Source organism: Anolis sagrei, chromosome 7 (assembly GCF_037176765.1).
Source record: "Anolis sagrei isolate rAnoSag1 chromosome 7, rAnoSag1.mat, whole genome shotgun sequence".
NCBI lineage: Eukaryota > Metazoa > Chordata > Lepidosauria > Squamata > Dactyloidae > Anolis > Anolis sagrei.
In genome coordinates this window covers 8472071-8491416 of record NC_090027.1, presented here as the reverse complement: position 1 = coordinate 8491416, position 19346 = coordinate 8472071, and the positions used below count along the sequence as shown (strand labels likewise).

The 19346-nt window shown below is 43.6% G+C and overlaps 1 protein-coding gene across 2 annotated transcripts in view; it reads left to right on the top strand.

The window, feature by feature from the left end:
- The window catches only part of LRRTM4 (leucine rich repeat transmembrane neuronal 4), a 699210-nt gene that overhangs the window by 73145 nt on the left and 606719 nt on the right, over window positions 1–19346 (top strand). The gene's annotated exons all lie outside the window — the stretch shown is intronic.

The following is a 19346-nucleotide window of genomic DNA, read 5'->3' as shown; positions in this document are numbered from 1 at the left end:
CCCGGTGGCCAGGTGGCGTAGGAACGAGAGGGGCAAGGTGAGGCTCAAGGGCCCGGCCCCTTTGGGAAGAGGATCGCCTGGCAGTGAGGCAAGAAAGCCAAGGCTCCCTCCGGACTGCTAGGGCTGTTGTGAGCTGAGGGGGTGCTCCTCAAGTGGCGGTTGAGGGGCATTTACAGAGGCACCTCTGCGCCCCTGGCAAAAAAAGTGTTCTGCGACTGCTTACTTCGCATAATGGACGAGCTGCCTCTGCTCATGTGACTTGATAATGGAGAAATCTCCAAGATCCCCACTCATCAACAGTGGTTAGATTAATTTACAAAGAATCCTGCATGTCCTGATGTTAAATGTTTTCAAAGTGGAGGGCAATTGTACCCATATAGCAGGTATGGGCAAACCCAGACCCGGGAGCCAGATGCGGCCCCTTGGGCTCTTTTCTCAGGCCCTCCTTTCTCTCACCATCCTATCCTTCCTTCCTTTCTTCTCTCTTTCCTTCCTCCTTCCCTCCCTCTTTCTCCTTCCCTTCCATCCTATTGTCCTTCTTTCTTTCCTATCCTTTCTTACCTGCCTCTTTCTCCCTCCTTCCTTCTCTTCCACTGTTTTGTCCTTCCTTCCCTCTCTCCCTCTTCCTCCTTCTTTCCTTCCTTCTTTTGCCTTTCCTTCTCTCTTTCCTTCCTCCTTCCCTCCCTCTTTCTCCTTCCTTTCCACCCTATCATCCTTCTTTCTTTCCTATCCCTTCTTACCTGTCTCTTTCTCCCTCCTTCCTTCTCTTCCACTGTTTTGTTCTTCCTTCTCTCCTTCCCTCTTTCTCCTTCCCTCTTTCTCCTTCCTTCCTTCCTTCCTTCCTTCCTTCCTTCCCTTTTTGTCTTTGCTTCCTCCTTCTCTCCTTCTTCCTCCTTCCTTTCCACCCTATCAGTCTTCTTTCTTTCTTCCCTACCCTTCCTTACCTCCCTCTTTCTCCCTCCTTTCTTCCCTTCCACCATTTTGTCCTTCCTTCCCTCTCTCCCTCTCCTTCCTTCCTTCTTTTGTCTTTCCTTCCTTTTCTCTTTCCTTCCTCCTTCCCACCCTCTTTTTCATTCCTTTCCACCCTATCGTCCTTCTTTCTTTCTTTCTTTCTTTCTTTCTTTCTTCCCTCCCTACCTTCCTTCCCTCCCTCTTTCTGCCTCCTTCCTTCTCTTCTGTCCTTCCTTCCCTCGATCCCTCTTCCTTCCTTCCTTCCTTCCTTCCTTCCTTCCTTCTTTCCTTCTTTCCTTCTTTCCTTCCTTCTTTTGTCCTTCTTTCCTTTTCTCTTTCCTCCCTCCTCCCTCCCCTCTTTCTCCTTCCCTTCCACCCTATCATCCTTCTTTCTTTCATCCCTACCCTTCCTTACCTCCCTCTTTCTCCCTCCCTCCTTCTCTTCCACTGTTTTGCCCTTCCTTCCTCTCTCCCTCTTTCTCCTTCCTTCCTTCCTTCCTTCCCTTTTGTCTTTCCTTCCTTCTCTCTTTCCTTCCTCCTTCCCTCCCTCTTTTTCCTTCCCTTCCACCCTATCATCCTTTTTTTTCTTCCCTGTCCTTTCTTACCTCCCTCTTTCTCTCTCCTTCTTTCTCTTCCATTGTTTATTCCTTCCTTCCATCCATCCCTCTCTCCCTCTTTCTCCTTCTTTCCTTCCATTTTGTCTTTCCTTTCTTCTCTCTTTCCTTCCTCCTTCCCTCCCACTTTCTCCTTCCGTTCCACCTTGTCAGCCTTCTTTCTTTCCTACCCTTCCTTACCTCCCTCCTTCCTTCTCTTCCACTGTTTTGTCCTTCCTTCCTTCCTTCTTTCCCAGGACCAGTTTTAGGAGCCTCGCATGATAATGTCCATATAGTTTTAGACCAGTAGTAAGAGCTGAATGGCAAAATACTTGTGGCTTCCTTTCCCAATGGACTCCTAAAGCAGCCTGTTCCTCTCTTCTTCCATCTATACTTCAGAATTACAAAATTGTAACTCGCTTAAGACTTCCCTGAATTAATTTGTTTTGCTCCATCCTTGCTTGGCCACTGCCTCCTATTGGAAGCAACCCATGTCTCTGCAGAGACCTTCCTTGAAGTGTGCAGACAGCAGGGGTTGGGATAGAATCCTTTTAATTAGCACACCCTGGTGGGAACAGAAATGTGCCAATTAAGAGATTATCCCTTCTCCCTAATCCTCATAGGGGTGAATTGTGCCAGGGAGAACAGGACCAGACTGAAAACTGGCGGTTCAACAAGAACAGCATACGACAAAGTAACATACAAGACTGCCATAATATCAACACATAGGTGCCATGCAGACACGTAATATCTCTGCCACGTCACATGCAGAAAATAATCTTTGTTTACATTTTAATCTTTCAAAAATTATTATTATTGGTTCCAGCTTATCATAAATCCATGAGAGTTGACGTGGTTCACTAGTAGAGTACTAGAGGTGGATTGGGAAAGCTAGTCTAAACTCCATTTGGCTGGGAAGTTAATTTAGTGAATTGGACTCAATCTGTGTTTCTCAGAGTAATATTATTCACTTCAGCTTCTTGGAGAGAGTTGGAACAGAAACGTAAAGAGTGAATTACACACAGTCCAGTAGGAACTGCGGCAGTTTGGGACATTTAGAATCCAAGGTCTAAATCCAATATCACACCAGTGGATTTACACCATTAGATTATCCCACTGTGCAACAGTTGTGCATGAGGCTCTCTCTCTCTCTCTCTCTCTCTATATATATATATATATATATATAATAAACACACACTTTCTCACACACACACACTAGCTTGGGGACCAGGTGATGGTCAGGGTAATTTGAAAGGCATTGCTTGTCTTTGTTTCAAATTGAGTCTAGATCCAATGACAGTTGGTTCAATGGGTGCAAGTGAACTACAACTCCTATATGCAAGTCCGGTCAGCCATCCTCCTCCAAACCACACCAAGATGTAGAGTGGGTCATGGGGGTTCTGTGTGCCAAGTTTGGTCTTGATCACTCATTGGTGTGGGTTGCAGTGGTGTGAGGAAGTGAGTGAAGGTACTGGAAGTCCCATCATTCATGGACCATCATCCCCAAACCCCACCAGGATGTAGAGTTGGTCATGGGGAAACTGTGTATCAAGTTTGGTCTTTATCATTCATTGCTGTGGGGTGCAATGGTCTCTGGAAGTTAGTGAAGGTACTGCATATCCCATCATCCATGATCTGTGGTCCCACAAACCGCACCAGGACATAAAGTGGGTTATGAGGGCTCTCAGTGGGTGTGAATGAACTACAACTCCCATATGCAAGTCCCATTGTCTATGGTCTATCATCCTCCAAAGGGCACCAGGATGTAGAGTGGGTCATGGGGACTCAGTATGCCAACTTTGGTCTTAATCAGTCATTGGTGTGGGTTGCAGTGGTCTGAGGAAGTGAGTGAAGGTACTGGAGGTCCCATCGTTCATGGACCATCTTCCCCAAAGCCCACCAAAATGTAGAATTGGTCATGGGGGAACTTTGTGTCAAGTTTGGTCTTTATCCTTCATTGGTGTGGATTGCAGTGGCTCTGTGTGCCAACCTTGGTCATGATCAGTCATTGCTGTTTGCACTCAATCTGAAAAGACACAATTGTTAGCACAATGGGGCTTTTTCACAATTGACTTAGATATTAGGGCTGATTCATATTTAAATTAGCTTACGATCCGATATTGAACCATTCAGGAGCAACTAAAAATCGAAACGAATTTTTCAATTCATTTCGTAATTGTTTCGTAATTGTTTAGAAATTGTTTTGAAATCGTTTCGAATTTTTTTCGAAATTTTTTCGTTATTATTTCCGTATGTCTGGTGCAAGTTTTATAGTTGTTTGTTTTATCAGTGATAAAAAAATAAACTATCACACCAACAGTCAACAACAGAGGGAGAGGGAAGCTTCAGATGTTCCCCCTGTCCCATTTGGAGGTTTTTTTAAGCATACTGCGCAATCGCGTCCGCCATTAATGAATCGATTCGTAATTGTTTCATAATTGTTTCGTAATTTCCGAAATTTCGTATATTTTGAACTTTTTTAAAGAAAAATTTTGGAATTCTTTTAAAAAACGTAACGCAAAACCCACCTAAAAATGAATCGAGTTTAGAAACAAATTTTTCCGTGGTTGCCCAGCCCTATTAGATATGGACTCAAATCTTAAAGTAACAATTGATGATGTCAGGCCATTGCCCACAAGTCAATGGGTGAAAAGTCATATATGGTTTATGAAAGAAACTATTGAGTGCAGTGCACTATTCTATTGAAACGTGTTTATTTCTATGTATGACCATTAGGGTTGGGTGGTTTCGTTCGTTAATTTCGTAATTCGTTATTGATTCATATTTAAATTAGCTTACGATACGATATTGAACCATTCAGGAGCAACTAAAAATCGAAACAAATTTTTCAATTCATTTCGTAATTGTTTTGAAATTGTTTCGAAATCGTTTCGAAATCGTTTCGTTATTATTTCTGTATGTCTGGTGCAAGTTTTATAGTTGTTGTTTGTTTTATCAGTGATAAAAAAATAAATTATCACACCAACAGTCAACAACAGAGGGAGAGGGAAGCTTCAGAAGTTCCCCCTGTCCCATTTGGAGGGTTTTTTAGCGTATTGCGCAATCGCGTCCGCCATTAACGAATCGATTCGTTATTGTTTCATAATTGTTTCGTAATTTCCGAAAATTTGTATATTTTGAACTTTTTTAAAGAAAAAATTTGGAATTCTTTTAAAAAACGAAACGCAAAAACCCCCAAAAAACGAATTGAATTTAGAAACAATTTTTTCCATGGTTGCCCAGCCCTAATGACCATTACAACTATGCATCCATGTTGGGGGGGGGGGGGGGGCTGAACTTTGAATGATGAAGACCTTATAAGCACCTGAAGCCAACATGCTAAGAATATCATTGTCACCATCAACAACAGGTTGTGTTCCTTCTAAATATGTCTGTTTATAGAGTACAGTGTGATGATCCAAAACATTGTGGTCACATCTTTTCAAGGTTTGCACAAACACATAGATTTCCACCATCATAAGTAAAAGAAACCACTCCTGGTAAATAAGCACAGATGTAGAGTTGGCGGTCTAACAGCCTGTCCTGTATTTCAACCTGGCATGAGGCAGAACTGTCTCTGAGCTTTGGAAGCAAATAATAAACCTCTTTAGAGTTATACCTGGTAAAAATCTGTTCCAGTCTGCCATACTTCCTGAGCAGATTGCAGAATCCACAAACCTTAAATTAGGCTTTGTCTCTTTTCCTTGGAGATACTCAGCGTGCTAAGGGATGTGATTTCAGCCTTTGAGATGGTTGAACAGAAGCTATCAGAAGCTCTAGGTGCTCTTACTGCCTATTACAGGGAAAACCAGCTGATCCCTAATCCATCTAAAACACAGACATGTGCCTTTCACCTTAAGAACAGACAAGCATCCCGAGCTCTGAGGATCACCTGGGAAGGAATCCCACTAGAGCATTGCAGCACACCCAAATACCTGGGAGTCACTCTGGACTGTGCTCTGACCTACAAGAAGCACTGCCTGAACATCAAGCAAAAAGTGGGTTCTAGAAACAATATCATATGACAGCTGACTGGCACAACCTGGGGATCACAACCAGACACAGTGAAAACATCTGCCCTTGTGCTATGCTACTCTGCTGCTGAGTATGCATGTCTAGTGTGAAACACATCTCACCACATTAAAACAGTAGATGTGGCTCTTAATGAGACATGCCGCATTATCACGGGGTGTCTGCGCCCTACACCACTGGAGAAATTACACTGTCTAGCCAGTATTGCACCACTTGACATCCGCCGGGAAATAGCAGCCAATCTCCAGCTCATCCCCTGTTTGGGTATCAGCCAGCACGCCAATGACTTAAATCTAGAAATAGTTTTCTAAGATCTACAGAGACACTCTCTGGAACACCTCAGCAAGCGAGAGTCCAAAAGTGGCAGGCTCAAACCCAGAACCTCAAACCATGGCTGATACCAAATGAGAGACTCCCTCCTGGGCACACAGAAGACTGGGCGACTTGGAAGGCACTGAACAGACCACTGAACAGACTCTGGCACCACGAGATGCAGAACCAACCTTAGGAAATGGGGCCACAAAGTGGAATCCACGACATGCGAGCGTGGAGAAGAGCAAACCACTGACCACCTGCTGCAATGCAACCTGAGCCCTGCCACATGCACAATGGAGGACCTCCTTGCGGCAACACCAGAGGCACTCCAAGTGGCCAGATACAGGTCAAAGGACATCTAATCAATTACCAAACTTGCAAATTTTGTGTTTTGTCTATTTGTTTGTTTTGTTCTGTTAGAACAAAATAAATGTATGAAGTACCATTGCTGTTCATTTTCTGTGCGATTTCCAAAATGGGGCTGTAACTCAAAGGAGACTCTTGGGTTGAATTGGACATTGGCTGGAGCAGACTTTGACCCCATATCTACTGTCATATTTGCCTTCTAGAAACAACCCACGCCATTAAACCACATGAGAAATTGGCAATATTATTAGGCTCAACTTTGACCAAGCTGATAAACAGTTTCTTGAAAATAGCTCAAAAGCATGCCTTAAATCAATTCAGTTTTACTGGGTGGATTTCCTTCTCAGAGAATAATCATATTCATTTTCTTGCCTTCATTTCACTTTTTAATTTTTTTTTAATTTTCTACTGCATTTATGATCCTGAGCCAGCTCTTTTAAAGCATGTTTTATGAAGGATTTTGCCCTACTTGTAAGTAATGGCCAATGTACTTTAATTGGCTAGATCTCATTTCCCTTAATGTTTAATAAAACAACTTAAAGGCTATCTAAAAATAAAACTGATGTTTATGTTGAGCTTAAGCAAACAATTAACTTTAGGAGCATGTCCTTGAGCATCTCAGAATCTACTGTGCTAATTTGGTGGGAAACTTTGCAGGGGAATGAAATGAAGAAGGCATCCAAGGAAACTCAACAGTCTGAACATATTGGATTTGTTAATCTACCTCTGGATAATAGGCAGTTCAGGACAGAAGATGGATTTGAAATCTCTAGGTACATTAATAGATATCTCACCATGCTAAAAGAGTGGATGCAGCTCTTAATGAGACATGCTGCATTATTATTATTACATTTACTAGCCGTCCCCTACCACACATTGCTGTGGCCCTCATGGGGGTTCTGTGTGGGAGGTTTGGCCCAATTCTATCATTGGTGGGATTCAGAATGCTCTGTGATTGTAGGCGAACTATAAATCCCAGCAACTACAAATGTCAAGTTTCCATTTTCCCCTTGTCTGTCTCCTGAGGAATCTGTATACGGACCAAGTAGCAACAGTCAGAACTGACCATGGAGCAACAGACTGGTTCAAGATTGGGAAAGGCGTATGGCAGGGTTGTCTACTCTCACCCAACCTATTCAACTTGTATGCAGAACACATCATGTGTGGGGCTTGATGAATGCAAGGCTGGGGCAAAAATTGCTAGAAGAAACATTAACAACCTTAGATATGCAGATGACACCACTTTGATGGCTGAAAGCGAGGAGGAGCTGAGGAGCCTTCTAATCAAGGTGAAAGAAGAAAGCGCAAAAGCCAGGTTGCAGTTAAACATAACAAAAACCCCCAAGATTATGGCAACAAGAATGACTGACAACTGGGAAATAGAGGGAGAAAACGTGGAGGCTGTGACAGACTTTGCATTTCTAGGTGCAAAGATGAGTACAGACACAGACTGCAGCCAGGAAATCACAAGAAGCTTCCTTCTTGGGAGGAGAGCAATGTCCAATCTCGATAAAATAATTGTGACGGCGCGAGTGGTGCCACCTATGTATAGAACTGTTAGTTGTAAGACTTAAACTGTTGTATCATGCTTAATCCTGCCCCTTTTTACCCTGTTTATGTATAGTTGTATGGGTTGGTTGCTTGTAGCTGTCAATCAGTTCTGTTTGGCTCCACCTCTTCCTTCAAGAGGGGAGAACTTCCTTTTTCTTCTTCATTCTGCCATCAGAGGTCATACCAGATGGACATGAGTAAGAATTTGACTCTAAAGGATCCTGATTTAAGTTACCTCTTAGCACCAGTTCTGAGGTTTTTTACCCCTGGGACTCATGCTTTATGTCCAGATCGTCCTGGACAATTATTGAGGAGACCGAGGCACCTTCAAGCCAGTTCTTTTGGCACCAAAGGAAGATCCTGAATCTTCAAAACATAGGCCATCTGAACTGGGGTTGTGGTTTGCTCCGGCATTCACAGCCATTGAGGAAAGAGGAAACTTGGTGAAGCTTCTCAGCTTCAAACCCCTTGGACTCAGGACTAATTGAGACTGTAATGTATGTTTTCCTTCACCCCTCTAGCTCATTGCTTTGAAGAAATGACTTTGTGATAAATAAAACGAATTTTGAGCTATTTACAGCGTTTTGGGTTTTTGGGAGTTCCAGTTCCTATAGGAGGGCAAGAAGCGATCCCCTGGGGGAAAGATGCCATGTCCATCCCTCCTTTATTGAGAGTAATAGCCCCCAGGCGTGACGGCACAATAATGAAGAGTAGAGACATCACACTCGCAACAAAGATCCGTATAGTTAAAGCAATGGTATTCCCTGTAGTCACCTACGGATGTGAGAGCTGGACCATAGGGAAGGCTGAGCGAAGGAAGAGAGATGCTTTGGAACTGTGGTGTTGGAGAAAAGTTCTGAGAGCCTTTGAAGGTGAGAAGATCCAACTAGTCCACACTTCAGGAAATAAAGCCCGACTGTTCATTGGAGGGAAGGATAGTAGAGGCAAAGATGAAGTCCTTTGGCCACATCATGAGAAAAAAGGAAAGCTTGGAGAAGACAACGATGCTGGGGAAAATGGAAGGAAGAAGGAAGAGGGGCCGACCAAGGGCAAGATGGGTGGATGGATCCTTGAAGTGACCGGCTTGACCTTGAAGGAGCTGGGGGTGGTGACGGCTGATTGGAAGCTCTGGCGTGGGCTGGTCTATGAGGTTACCAAGAGTCGGAAACGACTGAACGAATAAACAACAACAACATGGGTAAAGTAATCAATAACATTTCTAAAAAAAACAACAACCCAGCAACAACATGTGAATGGGAATTACAAATGTTCTACGTAAATTGATGGGTTGCATTGTTAGAGATGAAAGGATCAAGTATATCCTTTTCTCTGCTGTTGAAGGAAAGTCATCATGACTGCTACAAAGATAAATCAATTCTCGCAACTCCTTTAGAATTCTTTGACAGCCTTAATGCGTACATGGAAAAGTGTGTCACATTGCATACTTGGACTTTCACAAAACATGTGACAAAGTTGCTCACCAAAGGAGCTGAAACTAAAAGACGAGTGCAGTAAAAAAGAAGAACAAGAAAAAGAGCTGGGATGAATTGACAGCTCTCGCAGTCAGGTGAGAGGGAAGTGGGCACCCCCGAAATGTAGATTCAGACAAGTGTTTCTTCATTCCTTCACAATAGGGAGGAAAGAAATTGGATCGGACTCGACAAACTTGATGAAAGTGTGCCTTCCTTCGGATTTGCTGTGAGAAAATCTACACCTTTTCTCAAATATTCCCACGTTGTTGAGGCATTTCTGAGAGATAAAGTGCAAAATTGCAAAATTGCGGACTAGAAGAATGTGAAGTTTCACAACAGACTCTAAAGCGGTGTTTCTCAACCGTCCTAATGCCGTGACCCCTTAATGCAGTTCCTCATGTTGTGCTGACCCCCAACTATAAAATTATTTTCCTTGCTGCTTCATAGCTGTCATTTTGCTACTGTCGTGAATCACAATGTAAATATCTGCTATGCAGGATGTATTTTCATTCACTGGACTCAATTTGGCACACATATCCAATACGCCCTAATTTGAATATTGGTGGGGTTGGGGGGAGAGGATTGAATTTGTCATTTGGGAGTTGTAGTTGCTGGGATTTATAGTTAACCTACAATCAGAGAGCATTCTGAACTTTACCAACTATGGAATTAAACTAAATACAGAACTCCCATGACCAACAGAAAATACTGGAAGGGTTTGATGGGTTCCACAGCTGAGGGGCCACCACCAAGAAGGCCCTGTCTCTCGTCCACGCCAAATGTACTTGTGACGCAGGCAGGACCGAGAGCAGGGCCTCCCCAGACGATCTTAACATCCTAGCTTTTTCATAGGAGGAGATGCGTTCGGACAGGTAAGTTGGGCCAGAACTGTTTAGGGCTTTATGGGCTAAAGCCAGCACTTTGAATTTTGCCCGGTAGCAAACTGGCATCCAGGGGAGCTGGCGCAAAAGAGGGGTTGTATGCTCCTTGAGTGCTGCTCCTATTAGTAACCTGGCTGCCATCCGTTGGACCATTTGAAACTTCTGGACAGTCTTCAAAGGCAACCCCACATAGAGAGTGTTGCAGTAGTCTATACGAGATGTAACCAAAGCGTGGACTACCATGGCCAAGTCAGACTTCCCAAGGTACGGGGAAGTCAGTACCTATTGATCTATCACATTTGCATGTTTTTGAACTGCTAGGTTGGCCAAAGCTGGGGCTAAGAGTGGGAGCTCATGCCACTCCCTGGATTCAAACCTTTTGGTCAGTAAGTTCAGCAGCTCAGCGGTTTAACCCACTGTGCTACTGGGGGCACCTTATGCTGTATGGAGTCAAAATAAGCTTAACTATTATTTATTTATTTATTTGCTTTATTTCTATACCGCATTTTTCAGCCCTTAACAGGCGACTCAATGCGGTTTACATGGTACAATTATCAAACAGTGTCAGTGCAATTAAAACATAACAATGCAACAAACAGGATCAACAGCATCAATCCACAACAGTTAACAATCAACAAGACAGATCAACAAAACAGACATAACATAACACCTCAGTTGAAATCAGATCCGTTCACATAATCCTTGTGCCATTCCTATGTTCCATTTACCGTCTTCCTTTGATTGGTTGCACTGCTTAACCAAACGCTTGTTCATAAAGCCAAGTCTTAACCATTCTCCGAAACGTCAGCAGCAAAGGTGCCTGTCTGATGTCTGCCGGTAGGGCGTTCCATAGGCGAGGGGCCACCACTGAGAAGGCCCTGTCTCTCGTCCCCGCCAAGCGCGCCTGTGACGCAGGCGGGATCGAGAGCAGGGCCTCCCCAGACGATCTTAATGTTCTGGTCGGTTCATAGGTGGAGATGCGTTCGGAGAGGTAAGCAGGGCCAGAACCGTTTAGGGCTTTATAGGCTAAAGCCAGCACCTTGAATTGTGCCCGGTAGCGGATTGGCAGCCAGTGGAGCTGGTTCAGCAGAGGAGTGGTGTGCTCCCTGAGTGCCGCTCCCGTTAGCAACCTGGCCGCCGAGCGCTGGACCATCTGAAGCTTCCGGGCAGTCTTCAAAGGCAACCCCACGTAGAGCGCGTTGCATTAATCAATCCGGGATGTAACCAGAGCGTGGACTACCGTGGCCAAGTCACGGTAGTGGCCAACTATTGATTTTTCTCCTAAAATTACTCATTTGCAGGATGAGATTTTGTTTTTATGCTTACATACAGGGGCGGCTCATCCATTACGCAAAGTAAGTGGTCGCAGAACACTTTTTTTTGCCAGGGGTGCAGAGGCACCTCTGTAAATGCCCCTCGACCGCCACTTGAGGAGCGCCCCCTCAGCTCACAACAGCCCTAGCAGTCCGGGGGGAGCCTCGGCTTTCTTGCCTCGCTGCCGGGCGATCCTTTTCCCAAAGGGGCCGGGCCCTTGAGCCTCGCCTAGCCCCTCTCGTTCCTGCTCCACCCGGCCACCGGGTGTGCGAGCAGAGCCGGCGCTCAATCGTTCTCCGCGTTCGATCCCTTCCCCATGACCGGCTCCCTTTCCCGATCCCCCGGCGCTTCACCCGCCTCCTCTCCTCTCCCCAATCCGCGGGTGGGCCAAGGGGTGGAGCCACCACGCCCGGCCCGCTTCGGGTCCGGAGGCGTGTTTGAAGACCCCAGTGTGCACACCAAAAGTCGCCTCTTCTTCTGACTTTCTCTTCAGCCATTGGCACCAAGAGAGAGAGAGAGAGAGAGAGAGAGAGAGAGCACCTCCGGCTGGAGGTATCTCCCACCTCCGCTCTCTCATTTGTTTTTGCGCCTACCTTCAGGAAAGGTGGGCATCTCCTTTAGGCTTGGGCAATCCATGGTTCTAAATGGTTCTAAAGTACTTACAAAACTAAAGTTCTGGTGGTGAAAACTTCAGAACTCTAACAAAACTTTCAAAATTTAATTATTATTTCATTATTGGTGATTTTAATGACAGAACCAATTAGGAACTGCCATTTATTATGAAATTTTGAGCGTTTTGTTAGAGTTCTGAAATTTTCACCACCAGAACTTTAGTTTTGTAAGTACTTTAGAACCATTTAGAACCATGGATTGCCCAAGCCTAATCTCCACCTCTCTCTCTCTCTCTCTCTCTCGGTCCCAATGGCTGAGGAGAAAGTCAGGAGAAGAGGTGACTTTTGGTGCACACGCTGGGCTCTTCAGGCACACCTCCGGACCCAAAGCGGACCAGGCAAGGGAGCAAGTGCGGCAAGTGTAGTTACTGGGATGTATAGTTCACCTACAATCAAAGAGCATTCTGAACTCCACCAATGATGGAATTGAACCAAATATGGCACACAGAACTCCCACGACAAACAGAAAATATATATCAATGATTGGTTGGGGGGGGGGGGCGCCAAAATACTGTTTGCTTACCGTTGAAAATTACCTAGCCTTTGCTTACGTACATCACTGAACAGTTATTCCTATGACACTTGTAGCTGCGTATTGGGTTTTGTTTCACTTTTTTATTTTAGTTTTTATCTCTGCCTTATGGACTTTTGCTTTTGATTAAGGGCTCTGAGAGGCATAACAGTAAGGACATGGATATATATGTGAAATTCAATTGGCTCATTCTCAATATTATTATATTTCTGTAAAAGGCTTAAACTCAATTACAGAATAGAATAAGCCATCTGGACCTTGTCACAGCTACTGTATATAACATACATATGGAGGAAATTGCTTATTGATTTAGCTGAGTGTGAACAAACTGCAGCTAGAGAACCACAAACATATTCTTAATACTAATAGATACCATCAAAAACAACAAGCTGTTCTTGAATCTTGGCTACAGGGCATCAAGTTTAACTAAAGAGCTTTTTTAATACAAAAAAATATCATGTACTTTATATAGAGGCATTTAATGAAAAATGTCTTGGCAATAAAGTGTAATGCATTTAGAGACAATTGCGTATGTTTGTTTTAGAACACTAACAGTATATTGGATTGCAAACTGATAGCTTAATAAACCAAAGAGTTCAGTGAGTGAAGTGCTTCCATTTCAATTGAAAAACAAGCACAAAAATAAGATTTTATCACACAGATGCAATATCATAACCATGAATGCTTTAAGCTCCTTTTAGTGTGTTTTTTTCAAAATCTAGGTAATGGAACATAAATGCATAGCTTGCAAATATTTAGGCAGTGAATGTGGCCTCAACGTAAAACCCACCAAGGCCCAATGTTGTCTTACATTGTTGCTAACTGCCTAGAACAGCGTTTCTCAACCTGGGGGTCAAGACCCCTGGGGGGTTGCGAGGGGGCATCAAAGGGGTCACCAAAGACCGTCAGAAAATACAGTATTTTCTGTTGGTCATGGGGGTTCTCTGTCGGAAGTTTGGCCAAATTCTGTCATCCGTGGGGTTCAGAATGCTCTTTGATTGTAGGTGAACTATAAATCACAGCAACCACCCCAAGGCATGGACCACCCCAATCTGGCTGGGGTGGTCCATGCCTTGTTCACCTCTAGGTTGGACTACTGTAATGCACTCTACATGGGGCTGCCCTTGAAAACAGCTTGGAAATTTCAACTGGTCCAACGGGCAGCGGCCAGGATGTTAACTGGTGCTCCTTACAGAGAGAGGTCAACTCTTCTGTTCAAGGAGCTCCACTGGCTGCCGTTTATTTTCCGAGCCCAATTTAAGGTGCAGGTGCTTACCTACAAAGCCCTAAATGGTTTGGGACCCATCTACCTGAGTGACCGCATCTCCGTGTATGAACACACGTAGGCTTGGGTCAAAATCTATTGTCCCCCAAACTTCACACCAGTGTTCACATTTGGGCATATTGAGTATTCATGCCAAGTTTAGTCCAGATCCATTGTGCAGGTACAACTGCACCAGGAGCTCCAATTTTGTTTGCTTTGCATTGAATGTTTGTTGCAGTCCTAAGTTTCAGGAACTCTGCAGATAGGTGGCTTCTTTTGGCTGCAATCATAGGGCAAGCCACCTGTCAATTATAGTTAGGTTCCCTGGTCCCACCCCTTTTGGGGTTTTTGGAGGGAATAGGAGCCTTTTTGGTTCAGTCCACACAGAGAAGCTTTCCATGCAGGACATAATACCAAGAGCTCCTGTAGAAAGCTTCATTTTCTACAGCTTGGCCGGGGAGAAATGTCCTGTAGCTTGGCCGAGGATCATACAGCCTTATAGCTCCTTTGTGGAGGGACTTCAGTCAGCCATCACCGAAACCTGAACTCCTTTTTCCTCTGGAAGTCTACAAAGGTCTGCTTGGTAAGGGTCTCTCGCAGAAGCCAGAAGCAGTTGGTACCGGGTGTAGGGGCTCCACGCCAACAGAGGCAAAGAAAGACTGCCCAGATTAGAAGTTAAGGATTTCCCCATTAGTTAAAATACAGTTTATGAAGATAGTGCCTGTTCCCTGTGGACAAGATTGAAAGAGCCAATAGTTCTTGTGGGTTTTTTTCGGGCTATATGGCCATGTTCTAGAGGCATTTTTCCTGACATTTTGCCTGCATCTATGGTAAGCATCCTCAGAGGTAGTGAGGTCTGTTGGAAATAGGAAAATGGGTTTATATATCTGTGGAATGACTGGGGTGGGGCAAAAAGCTCTTCTCTGCTGAAGCTAGGTGTGAATGTTTCAGCTGACCACCTTCATTAGCATTTGAAGGCCTGGCTGAGCCTGGGAAAATGTTTTGTTGAGAGGTGTTAAGATGTGCCTGGTTGTTTCCTCTCTGCTGTTTTGCTGTTGTAATTTTAGAAATAGGTACTGCTCCAGCGGGAAGGTAACGGCACACATAACTCCCATGAACAACTTGGCACACATAACTCCCATGAACAAGAGAAAATACTGGAAGTGTTTGGTGGGCATTGACCTGGAGTTTTGGAGTTGTAGTTCACCTACATCCTGAGAGGACTGTGGACTCAAACAATGATGTATCTGGACCAAACTTGGCAAAATACTCAATATGCCCAAATGTGAACACTGGTGGAGTTTGGGCAAAATAGACCTTGACATTTTGGAGTTATAGTTGCTGGGATGTATAGTTCGCCTACAATCAAAGAATATTTTGAACCCCACCAATGATAGTGTGACGGCGCGGGTAGCGCCACCTATGTATAGAACTGTTAGTTGCAAGATTTAAACTGTTGTATCATGCTTAATCCTGCCCCTTTTACCCTGCTTATGTATAGTTGGATGGATTGGTTACTTATAGCTGTCAATCAGTACTGTTTGGCTCCACCTCTTCCTGCAGGAGGGGAGTGCTTCCTTTCTTTTCATTCTGCCATCAGAGTTCCTACCATATGGATGCGAGTAAGAGACTTGACTCTAAAAGACCCTGATTTAAATTACCTCTTAGCACCAGTTCTGAGGTTTTTTACTCTTGAGACTTGTGCTTCATGTTCAGACCAACCTGAACGATGTTGGAAGTCTCAAGCGCCTTCAAACCGGTTCTTTTGACACCAAAGGAAGATCCTGAGTCTTCAAAACATAGGCCATCTGAACTGGGGTTGTGGTTTGCATTCACAGCCATTGAGGAAAGAGGAAACTTGGTGAGGGTTCTCAGCCTCAAACATCTTGAATCCAGGACTAATTGAGACTGTAACGTATATTTTCCTTCACCCCTCTGAAGTTTCTAGCTCATTGCTTTAAAGAAATGACTCTTTGTGATCAATAAAACTTATTTTGAGTTATTTACAGCGTTTTGGGTTTTTGAGAGGTCCAGTTTCCTATAGGAGGACAAGAAGCAATCCCCTGGGGGAAAGATGCCACGTCTATCCTTCCTTTATCAAGAATAATAGCCCTCAGGCGCGACGATACAGATAGAATTGGGCCAGACTTCCCACACAGAATCCCCATGACCAACAGAAAATACTGTGCTTTCTGATGGTCTTTGGCGACCCCACTGACACCCCCTCGCGATCCCCCTCGGGGTCCCGACCCCCGAGTTGAGAACCACTGTTCTAAATAAATAAATAATACTAAGGTTGCCAGATGCAGGTGCAAAGATTACTAGGTGCAAAGATTACTGCAGATGCAGACTGTGGCCAGGAAATCAGAAGATGCTTACTTCTTGGGAGGAGAGCAATGTCCAGTCTCGATAAAATAGTGAAGAGTAGAGACATCAGACTGGCAACAAAGATCCGCCTAGTCAAAGCCATGGTCTTCCCTGTAGTAACCTACGGATGTGAGAGCTGGACCTTAGGGAAGGCTGAGCGAAGGAAGATCGATGCTTTTGAGCTGTGGTGTTGGAGGAAAGTGCTGAGAGTGCCTTGGACTGCGAGAAGGTCCAACCAGTCCATCCTCCAGGAAATAAAGCCCGACTGCTCACTGGAGGGAAAGATACTAGAGACAAAGTTGAAGTACTTTGGCCACATCATGAGGAGACAGCAAAGCCTAGAGAAGACAATTATGCTGGGGAAAGTGGAAGGCAAAAGGAAGAGGGGCCGACCAAGGGCAAGATGGATGGATGGCATCCTTGAAGTGACTGGACTGACCTTGAGGGAGCTGGGGGTGGTAACGGCTGACAGGGAGCTCTGGTGTGGGCTGGTCCATGAGGTCACGAAGAGTTGGAGACGACTGAACGAATGAACAACAACAACAAAGGTTGCCAGATCTCAGGGTCTGATTTTGAATATCCAGTTTTGTGGGGCATCTCCATACAAGAGACAAATTGCCAGTGTGGGCTTGCTGCAATTTGCAAAGCTTCATTGATTTCTTCTGCAGCTTGCAAAGGTTTTATACCTTTCTTTTGCTAGCTTTCTCCTTTTGGAATACCAAAGCTCACCTTCCACTTTGCACTGCATCCACCTTCTGGCTGGAGGCAAGTAGGCTAGATGAAATGTGCCTTATCCTATTGCCTTAAGTAAGCAAAAAGGAAGAATCCTGTCATTTCACCTTGATCTGGGAATAGCCTTTAGCTAAGATTTCTGTCTAATTTTCCAAACAGGATATTATGCTATCTCTGTGAGTGTACGCATATGCTCTAGCCTGTGGCTAATATTTCCACCATCCACTTGTTGCTTTAGAATCCCCGGTGAGTTTCCTTTTAATAGCATCTGATCCAAATGCTATTTCCTTCTGAGTCAGATACTTGAGTAAGGCAGCGAGAGATCATTTCAAAACCTTCATCTAATAGGAAGGAAGGGGGAAAAAAAGAATCTTTACAGAAATAAGCTCTGAAATCCTCTTTTTTAATTTAGGAACCATAGATCAAAGGTCTTAAGGAATACTCTGGGGTGTTCCCCTCCTTATGTGACATTTGCTAAATCTAATTTACAGGATTTGAGATTTCATTATGTGCCTTAACTATAGAGAGGCTCAGGCTACAATCCTGTGCACACTTATTATGGGAGTAAGCCCTCTTGAGCACAGATACAGCTTCCTTCTTGGAAAACATGTTGAAGATTATGCTGTCAAACTCCCGATTTGTTTTATTTACCATATTTTTACTTGGCTGTTCAGGCAATTACTCTCTCCCAAAGTGGCTCAGTCATGTTACATGTATAATTTGCTTCTGATGTGTTCCCAGGGATGTTTCCAAATTTCTCCTCATCCAAATTAGTGTCTAGATTGCCTGGTCTCGTTTGTGAATATATCGCTTCCATTAGATAGTATTTGTTACTCCACTGTTCATTTCCAAGTTCTTTACAGAGAAATTGACAATGTACTTAACAGTCTTCACATAAGACTACAGTGTTCCCTCACTTATCGTGGGTGTTACATTCCAGGACCATCCGCAATAAGTGAAAATCCATGAAGTAGGGACGCTCTACCCACTCCCCTTTCCCTCCTCTCTCTCTCTCTCTCTCTCACTCAGTCTCTTCACCTTCTCTTTCTTCCGCAGCAATTGTAATCTCTGATATCTATTAGGCCTGGGTAACAACGGAAAAATTTGTTTCTAAAATCGATTCGTTTTTTGGGGGGTTTTGCGTTTTGATATTTAAAAGAATTCCGAAATTTTCCTTTAAAAAAGTTCAATATTTACGAAATTTCGTAAATGGTAAAAAAATTACAAAACAATAACGAAACAATAACGAATCGATTCGTTAATGGCGGCCGCGATCGCGCAATACGCTAAAAAACTTCTGAAGCTTTCCTCTCCCTCTGTTGTTGACTGTTGGTGTGATATTATAATTTTTTTTCACTAATTAAACAAAAAACAACTATAAAACTTGCCCCAGACACGGAAATAATAACGAAACGACAGTCTGATAAAAGCATAATACATTGAAACTATTAAAATCTTGACTAAAGGATGAAATACAGAGGTATATTTACAAGCTAAAACACAAAATACTAAATAATAATAATAATAATAATAATAATAATAATAATAATAATAATTGAGAAGAGCATTTCTCAACCTGCGGGGTCAGGACCACTAGGGGGGTGTCACAAAGGGTGTCAGAGGGGTCACCAAAGACCATCAGAAAACACAGTATTTTATTTTGGTCATGGGTGTTCTGTGTGGGAATTTTGGCCCAATTATATCATTGGTGAGGTTCAGAATGCTTTAGGTGAACTATAAATCCCAGCAACTACAACTCCCAAATATTAAGGTCCTATGTCTCCTACTAATTGGCTACAATCTGGTGAATATAAGCTCTAGTATTATGATAAAGGATCACAAAAGCTTCTCTTTCCTTTCTCTATTTGATGCCAACACTTGGTGAATAATAAGCTTTCTTTTCTTTCTGTTTATTTCTATCTTTCTGTTTATTTCTATCTTTTTGTTGCATCAACAGCAGAATGCATATGACAACATAAAAGCTCTGCAAGATCAAACCAAAAGTCTGCCTAGTCCTGTAGTTTGTTTGCTCTCTATCTAAAGCTGAAGTGTAGGATATGATGCTCCATCTCACTGCCATATGAGTCTATACTGACCATATGATGCAGTTTCTCACCTTCCATATCACATCTCCCACCAACTGCACTTGATGATACAGAAAAGCATATGTGTGCAAAGTCAAACATGCACACTGTACCATGCATACTAGAAAAAGCAATTTAAGAAGATTTAAGAAGAGGCAGATGATTGTAGAGAACCTAACAGAGTCCCAGGGTGGTGATTTCTTCCTTTGTAATTATAGAAT